Source organism: Barbus barbus (assembly GCF_936440315.1).
Source record: "Barbus barbus genome assembly, chromosome: 27".
Classification (NCBI taxonomy): domain Eukaryota; kingdom Metazoa; phylum Chordata; class Actinopteri; order Cypriniformes; family Cyprinidae; genus Barbus; species Barbus barbus.
The window spans coordinates 12,877,712-12,890,942 of NC_136755.1; positions in this window are offsets into that span (position 1 = coordinate 12,877,712).

Here is a 13,231-nt window from a genome sequence, read left to right on the forward strand (position 1 = left end):
ATAGGCTTTTTACCACATTACGGCACTAGTGCACTACCATCTTACAGATGCAAAGAATAATTTCAGGCAAAATAAAGTCACTGATTTGATTCAGATTTTCTTATCAGTCATGCAAAAAAAAAAAAAGAAGTGGAAAAAAGTACATACAAACCCCCCAAACTCCTAACATAACAGTTTCATGAGAAGACCAGACTTTCCAAAACTAGATCCCCTCACCCTGGCCAAAAGACTCGAACCCAGGCAGAGAACTGCTGATCCAACCACTCCAAACCTTTATCGCCATTTGGGTTGTTAAACAACAAATAAATCATGAATCTTTACTTTTACTATTTGCTTTAAACACAAAGTTTTGTCTCTGAATAAATGTAATTTCTTAGGACATTTATGTGACACAAATCCCCTCCGTCACTTATCTCCTCATAAAAAGTAAATATGATAGCACGCTTACATCAAGCTGCTGTTATAAACACTGTCTGACATATATCCTTTGCATATGTTGGGACAAGCATTCTTGTATATTGAGAGCAGGTGTAGATCCATGGAAATTGCCTAATAGCCAAGCGTGTTCTTGGGTGACAAGAACGTTTAGTTCCAAATGCTTTTAAAAAAATGTTGAAACATTCGCAATACTTCTCCACCCCATTCCTCTATATCCTATACCACAGGCTAATACAGCAAAGATACACACACTTGCACAAAAACAAAGTATTGTGTGAGACCTGGAAGGCACACATATCCCCACAGAACATCTAACAGCTGCTAGCCTGACAGCAGATATTGCTATTGACCAATGAGTCCCTAAACACACACCACTGAGGCACATTACACATGCACATCTCCGGGAAAAGAGGGCATCATAATTAAATAAAGCAAGATTGCCAAAATATTCTGGCTCTATTAAAATGTCTTTTTGCTTTTAAAATAGCTGTAATGTCATTCATTTCTTGCAGGTGGAATTATCATATAAATGATTTTTAAAAGCACAATATTTTTAGGCTCACGGTTATTATAGATTATGTCTCAGGCTTTTTACTTCAGTGACAGTGGATCAGTTTACTGATTTGTATATAAATAAGATCTCTTTCCTCATCCAGCTCAGAATAAGAGGATAACATTCTACGTTTATAGCATTCGCAGTTAGTCTACATTTAAAAGCTCTTAAGGGTCTATTTATGCTTAGTCACTTCAAGCACTTGATCGATCGGACTGCAATTTGACTAGGCATTCTGTTTACATTACACACAAATGTGTCTCTGCCAAACAGACACCTTTATGAAATATGCAAAAATAATGGAGTTTGGTTCTGTGGTTGCGCATAAAAGCTAAAAGCATTACCAAAAAAACTAACAAAAACATGCCATATTATGTTCAGGACCCCTAAACTTTCACATAGAGATGCAGCAATAAAATTTTGACCAGTACAGATTATTAAAAAACAAGTATTATTGTCATGTTTTGGCTAATAACTAATACAAGGCCGGTTTTAAAATACTGTTTTGTCTAAATAAATTCAAAATGAAACATTAAAAACTAAAATGAAAGGAATAGAATTTGCTGAAAATTCAGGCCTCAGAGTGACCCTCAGACCATCCAAGATATAGATGATTTGGTTTCTTCACCAAAACAGATCTGGAGAAATTTAGCATCACGTGCTCACCAATGCATTCTCTGCAGTGAATGTGTGCCATCAGGATGAGAGTTCAAACAGCTGATAAAAACATCACAATAATCCACAACATGACTCCAGTTAATGTTTCGTGAAATGAAAAGCTGTGAAAATCCATCATTAAAAAGATTTAAATTCAGACCATTGCTTTAAATTCCTCTAGTCCTCTATCAATAATATTGCTTTCTTCAGTGAAAAAGTAATCTCGATTAAATCAGGAGAGAAATATGCACAAATTAAGCACAGTTTACAAGCAAAAACAGTTCTAAACAATGTCTGTGTATTTTGATAATGGATTATTATGGTGTCATATTTTAGAAGCGAAGCGACAGTTTAAAGCTGAAGTCCGTAATTTTTGGGGGTTAAAAATGATCCGAAATCAATATTTGAGCAAGTACATAATCAGCCAGTGTTCAAAACTCTCGCCTTACTTTAGCCCAATTCACAACTGTTAGTTTATAATAATGTTTTCTAATTTGAGTGGTAGGTTTTCGCGGGAAATTCGAGCATGTTGCTGCGTCATTACGTCACGTCTGTAAACATAAAGAAGTTGTCCCGGCTAGTAGGCTATGGCATGTGAGGATCCTGCAGGTTGAGGATCGTTTATAGCCTTTTCTCACAGCAGCTAGAATAATTAAATATATCATTTTAATAGCGGATTGTAATTCAGAAAGGATTGTGTGTTTATGAAACACATGTGAATGAAATTAAATTATATTCCAGTTTTAAATGTGCTTCTGATTACAGATAGCCTAGGATTACACAAGATTTATATTTTAAAGAAAACCAGTTCGAAGGGAGCATAATTTGTTTTTTGGGTTAAAAGAATTTCTTAATATGAAATTCGAATGGCATGACAATTAGATTAGACTGTACAGAAATTGAAATCTACATGCTAATACACACTATATTCATAGTCACGCAATGCTGATGTTGTTAACATTAATAATTTCAGAATAAAGTATAACATTAATAATAATGTGCACGGTTTGATGTGATATGAGCTAACCGATCGTTAGATTTAAATCACCATTGGTAGCGCGATTTATTGTAATGCTTTTTTCCTCAGTTGGTCAAAACAAATGAGGCAGACTTGTTGCTTGATCTTATTTGGGTCATATATAAGTCCAGTGCATATCCACACTGGTGCGGTGACTGACAGCCACACATTTACCTCAAAACATTAGATCCATCCCCGCTGAAGCCGTGCCTACTCACAACCCCACACACAGAAGATAATTCCGCAAGTAACTGCAATTCCAGGCTTTCAAACAGAGATGGCGACAAAGAGGTAAAACTTACAGACTGCAGCTTTAAAGTTAAAACACCTTGATGGATTTGTTTTAATTGATTTAATAGAAATTAATTGATGGACTTAAATCATGTGGATTACTTGAATTATTATAATTTCTTTAATTTTAAACAAACATCTACATCTTGGATGGCCTGAGAGTGAGTACATTTTCAGCAAATTTTCATTTTTGGGTGAACTATTCTTTTAATCATGTTAAATGCTACAAGCAATTTAGGCAGCACAATAATATAATTCACAGAATGAAAAAAATACTCATTTTGAGATTTGCTAATGATTATGTTTCACAGTGTTATAAAAAATTTGGTTATGTTTTTAAAGATTTACTTTAAGTGAGCAGTAAATGAAGGCAAAGGTATTAATGTGAATATAAAAAAGACGTCTCTATGGAGCCTTGTACATGACTTACAGGAAAAAAATATATATATTTGTAAAATAATAATTCTCTCGATTTACTAAATGATTTTGATTGAACTAAAACTAGGGAACAAACAACTTCTTTCCTATGGAAAAAGAACACATTTTGTTTCTTTTCTTACTCTGTAGGTGGGCAACAACAATAAACCTTGATGGGAAGCGCTATGAAAGTGTTTTTCCATTGTGACTCTCCCTGTCATGCCACAGTTAAACTGTGTGAAATTATGGCTTCATCAGCCTCTTATCCTCTTTCTGTAGTGCGTACTGATTCAGACACCACTCACAACAGTAAACGGCCACCCAGACTCAAAAGTCGTTGACATCGCTGTGATTTAGCCAATTTATTGTCTTTGGACTGCAACTTGGGTTCGAACAGCTTCACCTGCACGCACACATAAAATGAAAGGTGGTCAGAGCTGAGATCTGTGTGCATAGAGTAGTTTGTGTTCGGAAACTCGCTATGTTTTCTAGGCAACTGTCATAACTGTTTTGCAGCATGGCATTCCAAGACTGAAGTGCTGTAAATCAGACACACACTTGCCTTACTTCCAGTTATTACCTCCATGCTCATTGTCTCTCTAACCTCATCCCTTTAAACGCCATTATTTCCCTTCCTTATCTTTATTCTTTCAATCATTTCTTTTAAATGATTTAAGCTTCACAGAACTACTCGCTCTTTTCTGAAACTCAAATTGAAATTCAAACGAGCTTGCTAACTATCACTACTTGTTTTTGGGGCTTTCGCGTTTTTTGATTCCCTTTCCCTCCTATTTCATAGCCATGGAAACTAAGGGGGACTGGAAAAGCAAACAGGTAACCCATAGCAACAAGGGAATTGAGGGATTCAGGCTGAGTCACCCATTAGGTCCCTCTACACCTCTGTATCTCCATACTAAGTGTCAGAGATAATAAACAATCAGGCAGGCAGTTTTGATATGTCATACTCCTTTATTGTATCATTTGTAAAAGTTCAAATGATCAGATTTCAAAAGAATGATTTTTATGCAGTTTTAAAGCAGTTGTCATTAAATATTTTTTCTTCCTAAGAAATAATAATAAATAATAATAATAAAAAAGATGCCTAACTACTTTTAATTATTTTAATGAGGCTTTTTATTTGCCATATCAGGATAGTTATATTACCTAGATTCATATAATTTCACAAATATAAAAATTAATCCATGTTCATCATAGAAGAGATGTATACAAAATTAGCGTGTTAACGCAAGTGAATTATTTTTCCAGTTTAACGGCGTTAAAAATATTTATTTTTATTGATTTATTATAATAAATGTGAAGATTGTTTAAGTTCACTTAAATTAGAAGTTGTTATTTTTTAATAAATGTTCAAATTGATAGCTCTCAATTACACTGTAATGTTGAATGGCTATAGTCAATGGTTAAATATTAGGGGGGGGGGTCCTAGAGACCTCAGTAATATTAGTATCAATGATACTCGCTTTCATTCACAAAAAGATGCCATTAAACAAATATTTAAAATATATGGTCTTTATGTGGTTTCTACATTAGTTTGAAGAGTGCATGTGAAATTATTGCGATATAAAAGTATGTTTAAAAACTTTAATGTTAAGTAGGATTGATTGCGATTCATTTCAGAATATTTTTTTAATTAATCAGTCAATTTTTTTAATTGATTGAAAGCACTATTTTAATGTACCTGTATTTTTGGATAAATTTATAGATCCAGACAAAAAAAAAAAAGACAAAAAAAAAACAATATATATATATGTGCGACATATCGTTGACCCTAATATAGACTTCAATAATGTCAAGTCATTGTATTTTAGGTTCATGATTATGCAAAAATTCATAAAACTTGTACAATTTCATCCAGGATTCCCCTATAACAACAAACAAGCTTTCCAGACCAAAAAGAAAGGCCCAAATGTTGCTGGAACAAACACAGATCATGTCTGACAGAGGCGAATCTAGAGGGACACAAGCTCGACACATGGTCGTAAAAAATGTGAGGATAGGGTTTGCAGGGAAAACTCTGTTGAGGCCGTAGCGTGACAGTCTGCAAAGCATTCCAGATGTGCCTTGGATATCCTTGCATCCGTTTTTATAAACCTAGTAAACAGTAACTAGTGTGTTCTCACACTTTTGATCGCATATATGCCAAATCACAAAAAAGTAACTAAACATCTTTCCCTTTAGCCAGTTTTCTCTCTGTATTCAACAACTGTTTAGTTCAGCAACACAGACACGGTCTGTCAGGAGCAATGAAATCAGCAGGAACAGCCAGAGCAACAGCCAGCGTGTCTAAAAAGAGTCCCAACATTTGGCCTCTCTTCTCCCACACGAGCCCAATCACAGTTTATTTCACAGAACTTGATCCACATCCAGCTGTATCTATCAATGCTGAATCCCAGAACACTAATGTTATACAGTATCTAGAAACCACTGCATGTCCTCCTTTCCAACTTTAGTCAACTGCCAGACTGCTTTAAATCAAATCAATGACTCAGGACACACAAAACAAGGGCCACTTACTTGGTAAGTCTAATTTATAGATTTGATTTAAAGTGATTTCAATATTTTGCTCAAAGGGATCATTTAAAAAAATGTATCAGTGTTTTCTGTCCATATAATGCAAGTCAATGTGGCCTTTTGTTGTTTTGGATCCCACTGACTTTCATTATATGGACAAAAACAGTTGAAACATTTGAAAAATTCTACTTTTGTGTTCTTTAGAAGAAAGAGGGTCAGTTTTGGAACGACGTGAGGGTTAGTTAATGATTCCTTTTTTTATTTTTGGGTGAACTATCCCTAAAGAACTCTTTTTGAACACACTTGTCAGTGTCACAGTCGAATCCTTTACCTGCGACTCGAACAACTGCTCTCTCTGCAGGGTCCAGCACTGAGTCCTGGCTCTTGCGCTTGCGTCTCTCATGTTTGGATAGGTTCCATGGCAGAGTGTCCCCTTTGGGCCCGGCTGTGCTGTGGGCGCAGGGTGAGAGAGAGCCCCCAGACCTCTCGCTGCGGAACGAACGCTCGCTCACACATGAACGTTCGCTCAGGCTCTCCTCGTCTGAGGAAGACATCTCGCCTGAGGGCTGGGAGGAGGTATATGAGGGGTGGCAGGGTAAAAAGGGAAACAGAAATAAGGTCAGGACAGAAACAGAAGCATGTAAGTGTGTGAGATGTATAATTCATCACCCATAGGGCAACGTACTACTGCTATATACCAGAGAACATGAGTACAAAATAAGGCTGGATTTGTGAGAACATATCAGTTGAACACTCGCAATAAAATGAAAGTAAAAGAGATGAAGACAGATGATTCTGGAGATCAGGTGAACAGCGCTGACTCACTTCAACAATGATGATGAGAAGGAAAAGTGGCAGGAGGATCGAAGTCTCTTTTCAGTCACAGTACTATTAAAACAGGTCCTGATCAGTATTGGACATTGCATTTGGCTGGGCCAGACCTCTCTGATGTGCATTCCTCTGTGATCAGCTGGAAGGAATGGGGCCCAAGGGGGCTAGAGTAGGTTCCTGTCCGTCACATTACTCCACACCAGCTGAACTCATCAATACAAGTGAGCTCAGTGAAAGCTGTCTGGAGATGTGCTCCCCTGTCAAATCTACTCACGTCATGAAAGGCTTGCTAGAAGAGCTATGGCTACTCTGGGACAGTATTTATATATTTTTCATATTTAAAATATTCATATAGTTTATATATATTGATAGACATTATGTGTGTGTGCGTGTGTGTGTGCAATATGTACATATATATATATATATATATATATATATATATATATATATATATATATATATATATATATATATATATATAAAATTGCAACTGTATTTTAAAATTACAATTATTTTATTATTCACAAAAATTCTTAATTAAAGTACAATTAATGACAAATAAGGGTGTTCAAGATGATGTAAATATATATATTTATTTTGAAACATTTAGTGTAAAATGCACATCAAATACTTGCTCTGGATTTGTGTTGGTGTCATATGGTTTTTAAAAGCTTTTATACCATTTTCAACAAATGCTTTGATTTAATAACTCTAGAAATGTGGTGGAACCAGGGTCGTTGTCGGGGGAACAGCCGGGAATGTTGTCCCAGGCTGTGTGATGAGTGGGTTTTCTATGCTATAGCCTACGAATTAAGAAGGGGGTTCACACATTTTTTTTTTTAAGGCAACGCTTTGGGTGTAACCATAAATATTTTACAACATTTTTCTTGAATTCATTTTCATGAATTTTTTATATTTAGCCACAACAGTGGAAAAACTCTTTTATCAAAAGTACTCCCTATTTCCTTTAAAATAGTTCAAATTAAATTTATATTTTATCATACAGTAAATTTATATATATATATATATATATATATATATATATATATAAATGTATTTGCGAACATTTTATTTATTTAGCATTTTTTTCTTCTTTCGATTAATCTTTTTGTCCTGCGACCCAACAGAGTTAAATGGATGGATGGATGCATCTTTTTTCAAATATGTCTATGTTATATTACCTTAAAAATAATAAAAAGAATATAGCAAATTACTTTTTGATTTATATTTATGTATTCATGCACCTTTTTTTACTTTCAACGATTCTTTTTTTTCTTACCATTTAGTTATTAGTTCATACAAAAAATGTGACATACATAATCTATAATATCATATTGCATGCTGTTAGAATGTCGGTTCCTGTAGCTCAAACTATAGCGCAGCCCCAGGGTCATTGGTTTGATTTCCATATAATGAATAAGTTGATAAAATGTATCTTTGTATGTTGTATAATGAAGTGTGAGTTGCTTTGGATAAAAGTGTCAGTAAAATGCATAAATGTAATGTTGCTCTAAAAAGTCTGTCGTTTTTCTATAGATCAGAAAGCGTATCCCTGCATATAATCAGATATGTCCTTTACTGCTTCTCGAAAGCAGGACTAAGTTCACTCAAAACCATGCTGCTGAAGCTAGATCTCTTTGCCATCCCGCTGTTGCCTGACAGCATGGTGGTTCAGTGGCGGCCAACATATATAAATAGAGGCAATGCTGTTTTCAAAACCTTGTCATTATGCCTGTGAAGGAAACGAGAGGAAGCTACTGCTCTCTTTTACATGATTTCATCTCTCATTTCTTTCCTTCCACCACACTAAGTAAGTTCACGACAGCTGAATGCACCCAGTGCACTGACAGAGTGCTGTTGTGTTGATTTAAAGTCTCTGTGCAACAGGGTCTGCATTTGCACAGAGTCTAGCTTCCCACAACGTTCGCCAAACACATCCCAGAACAGCCTTAGTATTGCACCACTGCTCCATTTCCCTTCGAGAGAAATTATAAGTTTGTGGAAAAGAGGCTGGTGGCATTTGTTCTCTTGCTGTGTTTATACATTGTGTGCAAAGATGTGTTCATGTGCATTTACCCATGAGGATAGAAGCATCTGCTATGAGTAACACTGACACATCACTATAGACACACTCACTCAATAATAACACTTGCTGGGAATGGTTATGGAGGAGAGGATCTTATCATAGCAATATATAATGGCTTTACATTATTCAGAGAACTGTAGGCATTTAGGTATTAGTTCTCATGGAAAATATGACATTTAATCTGGGCATAATATCACGTGGTCAAGCATCCTGCATGTTTAGAGCAGTTTGTGCCTTTATATATTAGAGGCCAACTGGAGAATCAATACAATCATACAATCAAAGTATGGACCAACAAAAAACCCTTTAAGGAATAGTTCACCCAAAAAATTCTGTCATCATTTACTCACCCTCAAGTTGTTCCAAACCTGTGTGAGTTTCTTTTTTCTTTTGAACATAAGAGAAGATATTTTGAAGAATGCTGGCAACCAAATGTTAGCCACTAAGTTCCACAAGTCAATGGCTACAGTCAACTGTTGATGACAGAATGTTCATTTTTGGCTGAACTATCCCTTTAAAACCTTGTTCTGCGCTGAAAATCCTTCACCCAATTTGTTGTCCCCAGTCAAAAATGACCAACCTTTTTAAAACTGCTTGTAAATCTCTCATTATGCTAAATTATCACAAAATCTTGGATTCAAACTTTTTTTTCAGCTTGTTTTCTTTCAGCACAGGTTATATATATACAGGTATATATATATATATAGATCAATAATGCCTATGATCAATCAGTTCCAAAAAGAAATACAAAAACCTGTGCTAATTGAAACAAAACAAGGTGATAAAAACATTGAATAAAATATTTGGTATTAATATAGCATAACAAAAAAATAAAAAATTAGAAGCACATTTTTGTAGACTGGTAAATGCCAGAAAAAAAAAGATATGACCAAAACACAACATGAGGATTAAAATAATCATTGAAATATATTAATTTAGCACAAATCACATTGTGGTAAGCACGAGCTTATTTTTGTTGTGGACCCATAAACCCCATAGGTTGTTGTTATTCTATGGTTAGCTGCATGTTACTTTCGTTTAGTTTAATTTTCAACCAACGTCCACAGAACAGACCTGTGGTCCATTTTTTTGTTCGAAGCCCACCAGTTGAAATCCACTGATCTACTTCAATAAATCTGACCTGGGAACATGTCCTGCAAAAGACAGATAAAATGCTAAAATAGACAATCCTGTTTGCAAGGATAGTAGCATTTTTTGATTCACGGCTAAAGTCAAATAGGAAGTCAAATAGCGTTTGATCGGATTCAGTTAGTGCTGGAGTCTATTAAAGAAATCACAAGACATGCCGCAATCACAGACACTATTTGTCCTATTTTTGAGTTTTGCATGTTTGCCAAAGGGCAGTAGCTACAATAAGCCCCATTTGATCAGATCAAGGATGGATTACGTACCAGGCCATTGGGGCCAGTGCCCGAGGCCTCTAACTGTCGGGAACCTCGAGATGTAAAACTCATGCACGGACAATGCTTGAATGTGATGTAAATGAAATGTTATCAGTGCCTCGCTTTGATGTCGTAATTGCAATGTCCTGACTTTTTAACTTTCAATTGTGATTTCTAATATTTGTTACGTAAATTATTATTTAGACTTAACATGTTGCAAAAACTGTGAGGTTATGGTCCTGCAAGGTAAAAAAATTTTAAATGAGATTTGATAACTTCAAAGCATCTAAATGTATCTTTTGCAATGTCTGAAACTGAAATGAGCAGAATGGTTACACTCACACAGCAGGCAAACATGGTGCATGTGCATCTCTACAGGGGCAGGAAACCATCTGTGGATGTTGTTAGAAATAACCTTTACCCACTCAACCTTCTGTACTTTCACATTTTAGCCCAGGAATGGTTGTGATTACATTGAGCAAAAGCCTTTTGTTCGTCTCTCGAAGACATGAATGAATATTCACCATTTATGAAGGGAAAGATGTGCATAGATCCATAAATATTTCCCTAGGAACGCCCCTTCTTTCAACACGTACCCTACTTACTGCAAAGTGATGGAAAATCCGACTCATTTCGCGAATCGGTTCTTTCGAACAGTTCATTTAATTGAATCGAATTTAGCTGTTCTTTACGTAATTATTCTGTATTTAGCTCACAAACTGGTCAGTTGTATCTAAAGAAAATATCTGCATGTGCATCTACTGACGTTAATCTGCTATAACCACCATAGTTTACATACAACGTTTTGTGTACGTTTTCATAAAATGCGATTTATAAAAAAACAAAACTTTAATACAAAAGTCAAACTGTCAATAACCATATTTCCTACTTTAACATTGTCAGTTTGTTGTTGATTCGAGCGTGGACCGGCTCAATAGAAAGATCCGATTCGTTCACACATCAGACAGAGAGACCACAGAGGTGTGCAGAGCCTCTTTGTCCAAAAACACTGAATAACGGGTTATTTATAAAGACACATTCATGCGGGCGTGAGATCAATAAATTATTACATTTTTTGTAATTAATTAACGTGAGAAATTAAGACCTCGGTTCGCTCCCTGTACTAGAGAGCACACTTCCGATGCCGATTATTAAATGGAAATGAAGATGCTTGAAGGAAATCTAGGGTTTTTACGTTATGCTTAACGTGATGTTAACGTGATAACAAACACTAGAAGCTAAAATGGTGAAAAACGATGATTATCAGACACATACACCCCGAAGCTGACGGACAGAATAATGACGGACATTTGGACCTTCTTACCGTATAACGGCAGTGCCCGTTCCCGCACGCAGGGTGACAGAGGCGGGGATGCGCTGGCTCTCAATCCCGGCAAACACGCCTCTCAGCCGGCCACAGAAACACTGACTCGCGGTCCGTTTTACACCGACCCGGTAGACAGAGGAGCAGTATGGAGACTGTGATTCGGTAATGGCTGTCTATTCCCCTCCTTTCATATCCCTCCTTCTCTCCCGCTCTCTCTTTCCTCGGCCCCCTCCTCTTCCTCGCTCTCTCCTTTTTCATCCACCCTTAAGCCCAACCCTCTTTAATGATGATGATGATGGTTTTAATAATGCTTCATTATGAGCATTACATAAAAATCACACAAGACTAATCAAATTCAATCAAAATTCCTATCAGTTAAATTTAATAATCTCATTTCAATCTGGTTGCTTTACATCTAAATCGAATAGGATGCACACACTTTAAATGTAGTTTTTAACATGACAAACATTGCATTATGCCATCACTGTTGAAAAAGAAGCATCCTAAACCAGTGATGGTTTAAAAGATGGTTCGCTGGTCTCCCAGTCTGGACTCTTGACTGGTTTTGTTTGTTTTTTTACACTGGGAGACCAACCAGGTTGCAAGACTAGCTAAGACTAGTTAAGACTATCAACAGGCATCCTCTGTGATAAATGTGGCCACATAACCGAACATTTCCAAGATTCCCCCTTTCAAACACACTAATGACAATATTTATTTCTATATTTTTGTTTTGTATTACCCATAAAAGTTGAATCATAATGAATCTGCCTGTCCTCATTGAGCTGCAGTGGAATTCAATGTGACAGTGAAGGATTTACTGATCAAACAAAACCCATCACAGAGGAGCAGTCCAGCAAAAAAAAAAAAAAAACAACCAGTGGACGTCCTGTGGACATTCTTTCCCAAATTTGAACTCTAGTTAGATTATTATCACGTGAAGACAAACAATATCTAAAATGACGTCAATTTGTTTAGAGCCAGCTTTTGACATTAAACAGGCTTAACTGAACCCATGTGATGGTCTGCATGTCTTCATTCCACTTGTGCACTCAACTTTACTCACACAGAGCTGTTCTAGCATCTCAACAGAAATATCTAGCACTTTATGAACCATATTCATCCAATTATTCAAGCAGTTATGAGCCATACTCATCCATTTATTTGCAAAAACGTCTCGGTAGTATAAAAGTAATTTCCCAGTTGTCCTATTTCTAGTATGATGCTTCTTTTATTTGTTTTCAATCAACAGTTCAAGTTAATTGAAGTTCAAAAATAGTGGTTTGTTACTGCCACCCACTGACCAACATACCAAATAACTAATCTTGGCTTAATAATGTGATTGGGATGTCAAATGGATTGACGTATTCATATTAAGCTTTCATCTGGAAGCTGTCCCATGGGAAGCTTACCAAACCACTTAAAGACAGTTGCATTCAGTTCAAAACCAGATTAAATGACCTTACCAAATGTTACAATTAATCAGATGGTCTCATGCTACCTGAAGGATAAATTAAAACTCAAATGAATTCAAGCTTTTAAATTAATAAATAAATCATTACTATATATATATATATATATATATATATAACTATTATCTAAATTAAAATGCTGAAAAACACAAAAAAAATTCTTATTTCCATTATTTATCATATTTCTCTTCCCCTCCTAAATAATA